Below are 9,945 nucleotides of genomic sequence, written 5' to 3' on the forward strand. Positions count from 1 at the left end.
CTCCGACACTACATGTGCCTTAACTGTCAAAGCAACTGAGTCCATGGCATCACTACATACATCTCTAAGACTGCCATGTCTCCTACGATGTCGCATACGACGAAAACAGCGCCGTCTAACGTGTCCAGAATGACCACAATACCAACATGTCACCTATCGACGTGCTCGTGAATGTACATGTCTCACACGAGTCCGTGATGACTCAGATCTATCATACATATCATGTAATCTGCGCCAAAGTGCTCTCGAAGTAGTCTCATACATAACAAGAGCATATACAGATTTCACAAGGTGCAAAGAGAGCGTAGATAGTGCCATCTCCTTTAGCTCCTGCCATTGATCGTCAGACATGTTTGAAGGTCTACCTGCATCACCACTCAATGGTCGATGCAACCCTCGCTGTGTCAATGCATCAAGCATACACTCTCTCCATGCCGCAAAGTCTGACCCATCAAACACGCGCATCTGTGAGAGGTCACAATCTGATCGATCACCTGTCTCTGCCATGAGCACAATGTAGAAAACTAGAAAGAAAAACCACCTCACCAACAACACCTGGAAAATGTCTACAAATATGGGCAGAAACACAATGTAAAACCTGTGAGACACACTCCAAAATAGAGCTCCCGCAATGTCAATACAAGCCTCGCATGCTCTAGTATCACACTGCAATCTGTGAGCTAATCAACAAGCCCACACTGTGCGGTATCGATGCATACACACGCACAAATCTCCCACCTACAGAGAACACCGCACGCAAATGCTGAGTGCAACCTGCAATCTCTACCTAGATCGCATAAATGATACGCATAAAACTCCTGGGAAAATTTCGCCAGAGTTTCGACGCACAATGGCTATCAACACAAAATAACCATTGTCCTGCAAGCTCAATACAATGAGCAATCAATGCGCATCAAACTACACTCAACATACATCAATAGAGTGACCGCGCATAAGCAAACGCCAAAAGATTTGCAATCCGGAAACTTGATCAATGCGAAAACAATGCTCTCAAGAGAGCTCACCGGCACTTGAAAGTGCTCGTCAAAATGCATGTATAATGGGTATCAACCATGCGCCATAACCATATGCAAACCATCCACAAAGACCATGAATCCAAGCACAAAATCACTGCCAAAGTATCCTGTGAAAACCAGTGAAAGAAGCTCCACCTCTGTGCTCCAAAAAACTGCGTCTCTCAAGAGACCGCCTCGGTGGTGTGTAAACGCCTCCGTACTTCGTTGCCCAAGTCTATCAAAAAACCCTCAAACCACAAGCTTAACACAAGCTGCAATTGCATCTTCAGCTTAGAATTTATGCACTCAACTTCAAGCATCTCCCGTGCTTCCAAAAGTGCATCAAACTCGCACACAATGCGACAACAGAAAATCTGGAATTTCTGTATACAGTCAGTCTGAGCTGAATATCAACAAAACGGTGAGGAATTTGCAAAAAGTTTCTTCTGCAAAGTTGTAGACCACGTCGAAACGGATGGGATAGGGACAGAATTCTCAGATCTGCATTCTACAAGGAGAAAAACGAATCGGAAAACAGTGCTGCTGCGCACACAGTTTTTAGGGCAGCACCTTCACTTACACACAATCTTCCACACTCCTTTCTGAGCTTCCACAAGAGCATACATCACTCTCAACTGAGCTCACAAGCCCCCATTGCATTCTCACAAAGCTTCCAAGCTTTCTTAATCTCTCTACTGTCGAGAGCGAGCGAGCTATTGTCTCGAAGCTCTCAAAGCCGTCGTGCTCTCCGCGGTCACCATAGCTCTGATACCAATTGAAGGGGATCGGGGAGCACCACAGACGGAGAGTGAGAGAGAGAAGGAGACACATGACACACAGATATGGGTGGGGAGACTCCAAAGAGTGAGCAGCCCCCTATACACTTATGCTATGTTTAAGGTATACAAGTCAGTGGGCGCCCAGACTCTGGGCGGTCGGGCAAGGCACAGACACCTATACCGCAACACAAGGTGATCGTCTCAGTACCAAACTTGAGAGTTGCAAACCTACTGCCACTCTCATGGAAACAGGTTTGAAATTGAGTCTTCATGATGCTGGTGAACCTGTCGATGTCACTCTTTACCAAACTGTTGTTGGCTGCCTTATTTATGTATGCAACACGAGGTCGAATATTTAGTTTGCAGTCTCACAAGTCAGTATATTTATGCATAGCTCAGGGTCTAAGCATTGGCATGCTGTCAAGATGATTTTTTGCTACTTGAGTGGCACTTTACATCTTCGCTTGTTTTATCCCAAGGGAGGATTATTGCTGCCAGATTTATATGATTTTTTGGACTCAAATTGGGATGGTTGTTTTGACACGTGAGTGTCCATGAGTGGTTTTTGTTTCATGCTTATGTGCCAACACAAGACAACCTTGTAGATCTTTTCACATAGACATTGTCTCATTAAAAGATTGAATCTTTCTACAAAGCTTTGGGCTTACTCCCCTTTGTGGACTAATCATGTCCTTAAGGCATGGCACTTCCTTATGCTCTATATGCCAACTCTCATTCGCCACGTCACTCCCAGGGAGGTATTTTTTACCATATACAGGTGGTAGTGATGTGTGTGAACACACTTAGGACCGTCGGGGAATTTTTTTCCTCATTAGGTTGTTTTTCCCCCCGTGCATTGTATATGCACTCATCACTCTAGGGCTATCTTAACTTTCCATTGCACATTAAGTAATATACTCTTTTTCTTGTGCCTTGAGCTTCCTTCGTCTTCTCAAAACTGTGTGTGTTTTCCTACAGCCCTAATTTCAACACTGACCATACCCAGTGCTTCTTGAAATTCAGCCCCTAATCTATAAGCCATTGATCAAAAAGAAGAAAACAATGATGCACAAATAGCCTACTGTGTTTCTTATTGTCAAAGATTTGAAAATACATATGCTCGATAATACTATCATCTCTGTTTCTACGCAATGTTATGTGAACCAAATGGTGCACTGGTTAGTATGCCAATGCATGGACTGTATTCTATTTTTCTTTTTGAACAAGTAAGCAAAGTCTACTACAAATATAATGGCATTTAAAGGAAATACCTTCAAACATTCTCTAATTTGATGTTAGTTTTTTCATTGGCCCATCAAGAATTTGTGGCTACAAAACATATCCCTGTTAGCCTTTGTAAATGTGCATGATTCCCACAACTTTGTGATCCCCTAAAATGAGTGCTCGATAGCAAAACATTCTACATTAACACCATTTCATTTGCAAACATTGGATTCACATGTACATGACTTTCCATGAAAACAAAAATCACTTCAGTGCATAGTATTAAATGCATCTTTGAAGTACATCAGCCATAATATGGTGTACACAACATCAAATATTTTGATCTTTCAACTTTTGCACAAACCAAGGCTTCAAATTCTCAAAGGACCTTTGCCCAACTCTCACCTGTGGGTGGCTATCTTTAAAACTAAAAAAATAATGTGTCTTCTTGAAAAAGAATAATATGCATTAGAATTACATTTTTCTATATATCACACTTAGTAGCATAGATAAATATGCATTTTTATACTTACATATAGTTCTACTACATAACATAGATTGGGTTTTTTGGATAATACTGCACATACATATACTATATAGCACACATAGTGCTCTCTTATTATAGCATAGCACACACAAGAGCATAAACATGGATATTGTGCTATTATTACACAAACATCTACTATATAGCACATGTGATGCTCTCATACTATAATAGAGTCCTTCTACATAGCACGCATAATAGCATAGATAGGAACATTCCACTATTATTACACACAATTATGCTATATAGCACACATAGTCCTCTTGATCCTTAACAGCTCCTGTAGGATGCATCTGTGCGCCTCGTATTGGGCGTCTTCTTTCTTGAGCATGCAAGGAATCACCTGTTTCTAGGTGTGGCCTTTTCAGGAGCCATCTTTACACATAGCATAATGAAGAAACAACCACATTATGTGAGAAAATGTTACGTTCACATAAGGGGATCCACGTGTCAAACACAACTACAAATATTATGGTCAATATCAAGCAAACCAGAGCATCAAATACAATAATGATGTCCCTATTTTCTTGGAACTGACCTTGCAAATTTGAATCAAAGAAAAAACTAAAAGATCTATAAATAGCACAACAAAAACATAATTGCAAGGAATATGGTTAGTACCAAGTGGATCAAAGCCCAAAACAGAGTTCTACCGCCCCTATTCGCATGGTACTAACCTTTCAAATTTGAACTGCAGAAAAGAATGATAGGATACCTGAGCACTCTATAGAGATAGATCTGCATTGACAAATTGGAAAAAGAGGACCCGGCAAGTAAGCGAGAGTACTTGTCCTTTTATTGTTTGCACACTGCACGAAGGCTCAGCTGAGGTGGGGGTAGAGTTAAAATGCAAGCCGGGAGTAGGCTAACACTCAAAGGCGGGGCTACCTACCTCTAAACTTTGGACCATGTGCACGAGGGATTCACTAGTCTATTCGGTACGGTAACACATGAGTGTACAATAGGGGGGTATTTGGCAAGAGTGCATAAGCATATACAATAGGGGTAGCCATCCAAACTTTCATGCGCATACGGTACATTTAAGGGGGGGGAGAGAGAGAGAGAGAGAGAGAGAGAGAGAGAGAGAGAGAGAGAGAGAGAGAGAGAGAGAGAGAGAGAGAGAGAGAGAGAGAGAGAGAGAGAGAGAGAGAGAGAGAGAGAGAGAGAGAGAGAGAGGTCACTTTAGGGAATACAAGTGCTATCCTTTTTTCGTCTAGTGATTAATATTCTCTCTCTCTCTCTCTCTCTCTCTCTAAATTTGGTCTCTGTACATGGGAAACTTTGGTAAAAAAAACTCTAGGTATTCTTAGAGATTTCTTTAAGCTATTGAATTGTTTGTACATATAAGGTAGGGGGGTCATGTTAATACTATAGAGATTGTACATTAGGGGTTATATTAGCACTTCAATCTTCCTAGATAGAGGGTTGAGCTACCACGTAAGGGACCGTATATAGGGGGGGTTATCTTAAGGGGATGCACGTAGATGGCATCTCCTCTACAATGTTAGTGAATCCCCCATGACCATGCACCTCCTTAATGAGCATCATTTCTATTTTCATGACCTTTGGTGGACCGTACTGCATGAGAGTCTGTTTGCATTTACACTAGTTGTCCTTGTGTGAGGCCAACCCACGTGTCCTTTTGGAGTTAGGGGTCTCCATCTCCATCTCCAAATAGGAGAAACAAATCGGCCTTACCTTTTTTGTGATCTTTCTCTCAGCCACCTCTCTTGATGTTTCTCTCAGTAACAACCTCCAAAGCTTTGAGTCTGTTACTGCCACATCGCTGTCGCCCTTGCCTTCATCTTTTTGCAATCTTGCTCTCAGTCACCTCTTGGGATCGGGCTCTCAGCAACATCCAAAGCTTTTTGTCTGCTGTTAGTTGCTGCATCCCCATCCACCTCAGTGCCATTGGATATTGTAGAGACAGGTTCTCACTCTCTCTCTCTCTCTCTCTCTCTCTCTGTCTCTCTCTCTCTCTCTCTCTCTCCCCCTCCCGCCTCTTAGCTAGCTTTTCTCTTCCTGTGTGTTTCACATTTGTGCGCACCTTCATCACGGGGTTAGGGCACAAGGGGAGACTAGTCGTTTAGGTCGGAGCACAATAACAATGAGTTGAGATTCTCCATGCATAGTTGTGAGGCTCAAAGCATAGCGGAATAATGACCCCTTGTCTGACCCTGCAAGGCTATGGTTACTCATTTATTGCTCTGTTATCGTGAGTGAGTGGGCTTAGATAGGCTATGGACACACGAGGCTTCGTTATCAGTTATTGATAACTAAGCCAACTATTCTCAGATAGTGTATTAAATGAATAACTAATACTCTTGCATGGTTCTGACCTGGCCTCTCAATGCACGGGTTAAAACTAGGCAAATAGGGGCCTTAATACTTTCCAAGGGCCCCTTCGCTTGGTTCTTACCCTCTATGCCGAATGGACACGGAGATACCGTGAATTGTACTTATATATTCTCTTGGGTCAGAACCAAACAAAGAAGAGCCTGAAGAATCCTTCAAGCCCTCTCTTTGCTTGGTTCTGACCCCAAATATGTGTGGGTGCAGCATGAGCTTACATAGTAATGTCTCTATGTAGCTTGTCTGACACAAGGAAATACCACTATCACACTGCTTAAACTATATACCGAAGTAATGATGCAACAGCCCCAAATCTTTCATCTTGAAAGTAGCATTCAAACAATCCTTAATTTCAAAAATATGTATCTCATTTGGTCTAGTGATCAACAAATCATCCACATGGAGAACGAAAATGAGAAGTACATCACCCTCATGCTTTACATACAATGTGTTTTTTGTTGGAATGTTACAAAAGCCTCATTTGACCAAATGAGTGTCAGCTTGAGGTTAGCCTTCTCATACCAAGCATGAAGAGATTTTTTCAACCTATACAAAGATTTCTTACATTTACACACTTTATCTTCCTACCCTTTAATGACAAAACCGTGAGGTTGCATTACATAAACTTCCTCAAATATGTCACCATTCAAGAAAGCAGTAACAATGTCTGACTGATGTACATCCCAATCAAAATGAGCTACCAACGCACATAGAAAAGGCACAATATTTGCAAAATTATACCCACACTTGTCATACAAGTGAGCTTATACATCCTACCACATAAAATGCCAGATGCAACAATTTCATCACCAAAACTGAGATAATGTATAGTACATCTGTCATCCAAAAATTTGACTAGAAGTCCAAGTCTAGCAAGTGCAAATACACAAAAAATATTTTTCTTGATCCCCGGCACATACAATGCATCAAAAAGTGTGAAAGAACTACCATTTGCAATAGTAAGCACAATCTTTCCAACTCCCTTTACCGAATAAGAGGCATTGTTGGCACAAGTGACTGAATTCCCATGAGGGACATACTCAAGAGAGTTAAACAAATCATGATGTGAGGTAATGTGCTTTGTAGCACAATTACCAAAATACCACACATGTGAATCTGTAACAAATGATATGCATGCATTATGGAAAACAGGATCATAAGTACACTTTGCACAAAAATATCACTTTGCATCTACATCAGCATCACAATCTGCTTTCATAGAAGACTCTACAATAGCTGCACTAGTATTAGATCCTATAGTTGATCTAGCCTCTTTTGCCTTCAATTTTTGACATTGCTTGATCAAGTGATCATTAGATTTACAATAATGGCAATGCATCTTCTTTTTGCCCTTATCACTAGAATTTCGAGACGAAGTGCTGCCATCAGTAGAAGCATTAGGAACATAAGATTTTCCACTCATCGAAGAACCATGAGAAGTGGTTACATTGCTGTTACCACCTTTTCTTTGAGCAACAATAAAAGCTTGTTCAACTGCATGCTGTTTAGCCTTGATTTTTTGGGAAAGTGACTCTTGCAACAACAATGTACATAATGCATCAAACTTGACAGTGTCTGGATTTCCTTAGGTCATAAGACTCCAAGTACTAGCAAAAGTCTGGTATGAATTTGGCAAAGCATCAAGAATAGTCTGCACAAGGGAACTATAAAAAATGACTTCACCTGCAGATATAAGTTGATCATTTATATCCTTGACACACATTAGCAAGGAAAGTGTCCATTTCATCTTCCTCATGCATAATCTTTGACTCCAACTCTTTACACAGCAATGCAATTTTTGCCTCATTGGAACTTGCATAAAGACTAGCCAGAATATCCCAAGACTATTTTGAAGCTTTTTTAAACAAATGTGAGGAGTAATAGTGCACTTCACAGACAATGCAATAAATGCATAAGCCTGTGCATCTTTTACATCCCAACAAGCTTGCTCAGCCATAGGAAAAACAACTCTATCAGCAAAACGAACTTGCCACCAAAATATACAACATCCTCAACATCCCCTATCTCTTTAGAACCAGAACATACATCAATGCCCTGCACAATATTCCAAACGCTATTTGACACAATAACATGTTACATCATATAAGACCACATAGGGTTAAATGTCTCCATCCACAACATCAAACATCTTGAACACATTTGTGTTGTTGTCAACCATGGAGAATGTTGCACTTGATGTGAAAACTTATTAAAAAGAGGAGAATAAGTGGTAACAAGACATGCTATATAGCACAAACCATAGAAGATTGTAAGGGACTTGTTACGCAAAAAACAACACTAACAAAAATTTTGCACAAAACGATGAAATAGCATGTGCTGTACTGCCTATAGTGGAAATGAAGGCCAAAATGAGCTTGAATCAAAAATCTGAGCAAAGTGAGTAGGTGTGTGCTAGAGTTGTTGGCAACTAAGCTCGGGAGGATGCAACTTGCTCTGATACCAATTGTTGGAATTAGGGTTGCAGGAAAACACACACAGCTTACACACAACAGAGAGTGTATTACTTAATGTGCAATGGAAAGATAAGATAGCCTATTGTGATGGGCGTATATACAATGCACGGGAAAAAAAACCTCCTAGTGAGGGAAAAATTCCCCGACGATCCTAAGTGTGTTCACACACATCACTACCACATGTATACAGTAACAATTAGATGGTGAATCTTCACAATTCAAGAATCATTGGGCGTGTTCAAACGGTGCAGCTTCACAATTCAGGGTTGCAAGGCCATTTTACTCTGTTGCTAGATATGTACCAGCTAACAGATACAAAGATGGCCATGAAAAGGGGGAGCATGGCACTGGTGCTGTGATAAAGAGAGCCCTTACACATGAGAAACTTAAGAGTGATGTAGATGTTCTTAGGCAAGCTGCAGCAGACGTGGTTGCGTATTTGACGATAAAACTATCCCAATGTTGCAGCTACATCTTATGCACAATCCATATAAAGAAAGTTCTCTTATAAATAGGATATTTTGGTTGATGAAAGAAGGGGATGTGGATAGGTACAATCTATGGGGTTGTGACACAGTAACAAGATCTCAATCACTCCACTGCATTAAAGGGTTTTCTCGCCATGATCCTACTCAAGTAAGGACCGGGCGGCTTTCTTGTTTTTGTAATGCTTGTATGAAGGGAAATTGGAGGACATGTTGTAGCAAATCATATGTAGGAAAGTGGACACATAAGGAGTTGAAACCACTCTTTGAGCTACTAGGAGAGACTAAGGTATTGAACGATGATGATGCGATGTTTGAGGGAGATTAGGATATGCTAAGTGAGTATCTCAATGAAGGTGATAACTTTGCAATCAATGTGAAAGCTGGCAATGTAGAAGGTGTAGAGTTCTTTCTATTGTGATGTACAAAGAGAAAGTGGATAACAAAAAGCATTGTAAGCGATAAGAGGAAAAACAAATGTGGAAAAACACTTATGTTGTCACAATGTCGTATTATTAGCAGAAAGAGGGGCACCCAAATCACTACACTCTTCTTGGCGATAAAGGAGCTACTAACCTATACTTTCACCTTGTTCATGCAATCAAGTTTGACATGCCTTTGGTAGATGCTACATCAAAGACATATTATTTCTCTCTAGAACTACATGAAACAATTTACAATGCAATGCCCTATGAGGCATCATGATACCTATATAATAGGCTATATATGATTCATATAGCTTGCACCATATAATGTATCCTTAAATAGCCAATGTGTTCCCAAGAAAAAATGGTAACAATCATTTTATCTAAACTTTTGTATAGGATTGTTGTCTCGCTTGGAAATATTCAATGAATCTGAGCTATTTTAGGTCACTTTTTTTATCATTTCTATTTAATTTTCTCTAAGCTTTTAATACTTCTGCATATCAGACCATAATTCTAGCTAAATGAGTGACATATCTATACTACACTATGTATATTGTAAATGTGTAGCATCTATACTATATGCTATCTGCTATATAGTACATGTGTGGCTGCTCTACAATACACTTTGTGTAAAATGTGTAGC

General features: G+C 40.4%; 1 pseudogene; it reads left to right on the forward strand.

The window, feature by feature from the left end:
* Positions 1-9,064: 9,064 nt before the first annotated feature.
* Positions 9,065-9,579, forward strand: LOC147429162 (uncharacterized; annotated as a pseudogene).
* Positions 9,580-9,945: the final 366 nt, after the last annotated feature.

This window comes from Adiantum capillus-veneris, chromosome 22 (assembly GCF_014529385.1).
Source record: "Adiantum capillus-veneris isolate H3 chromosome 22, ASM1452938v2, whole genome shotgun sequence".
Lineage (NCBI taxonomy): Eukaryota > Viridiplantae > Streptophyta > Polypodiopsida > Polypodiales > Pteridaceae > Adiantum > Adiantum capillus-veneris.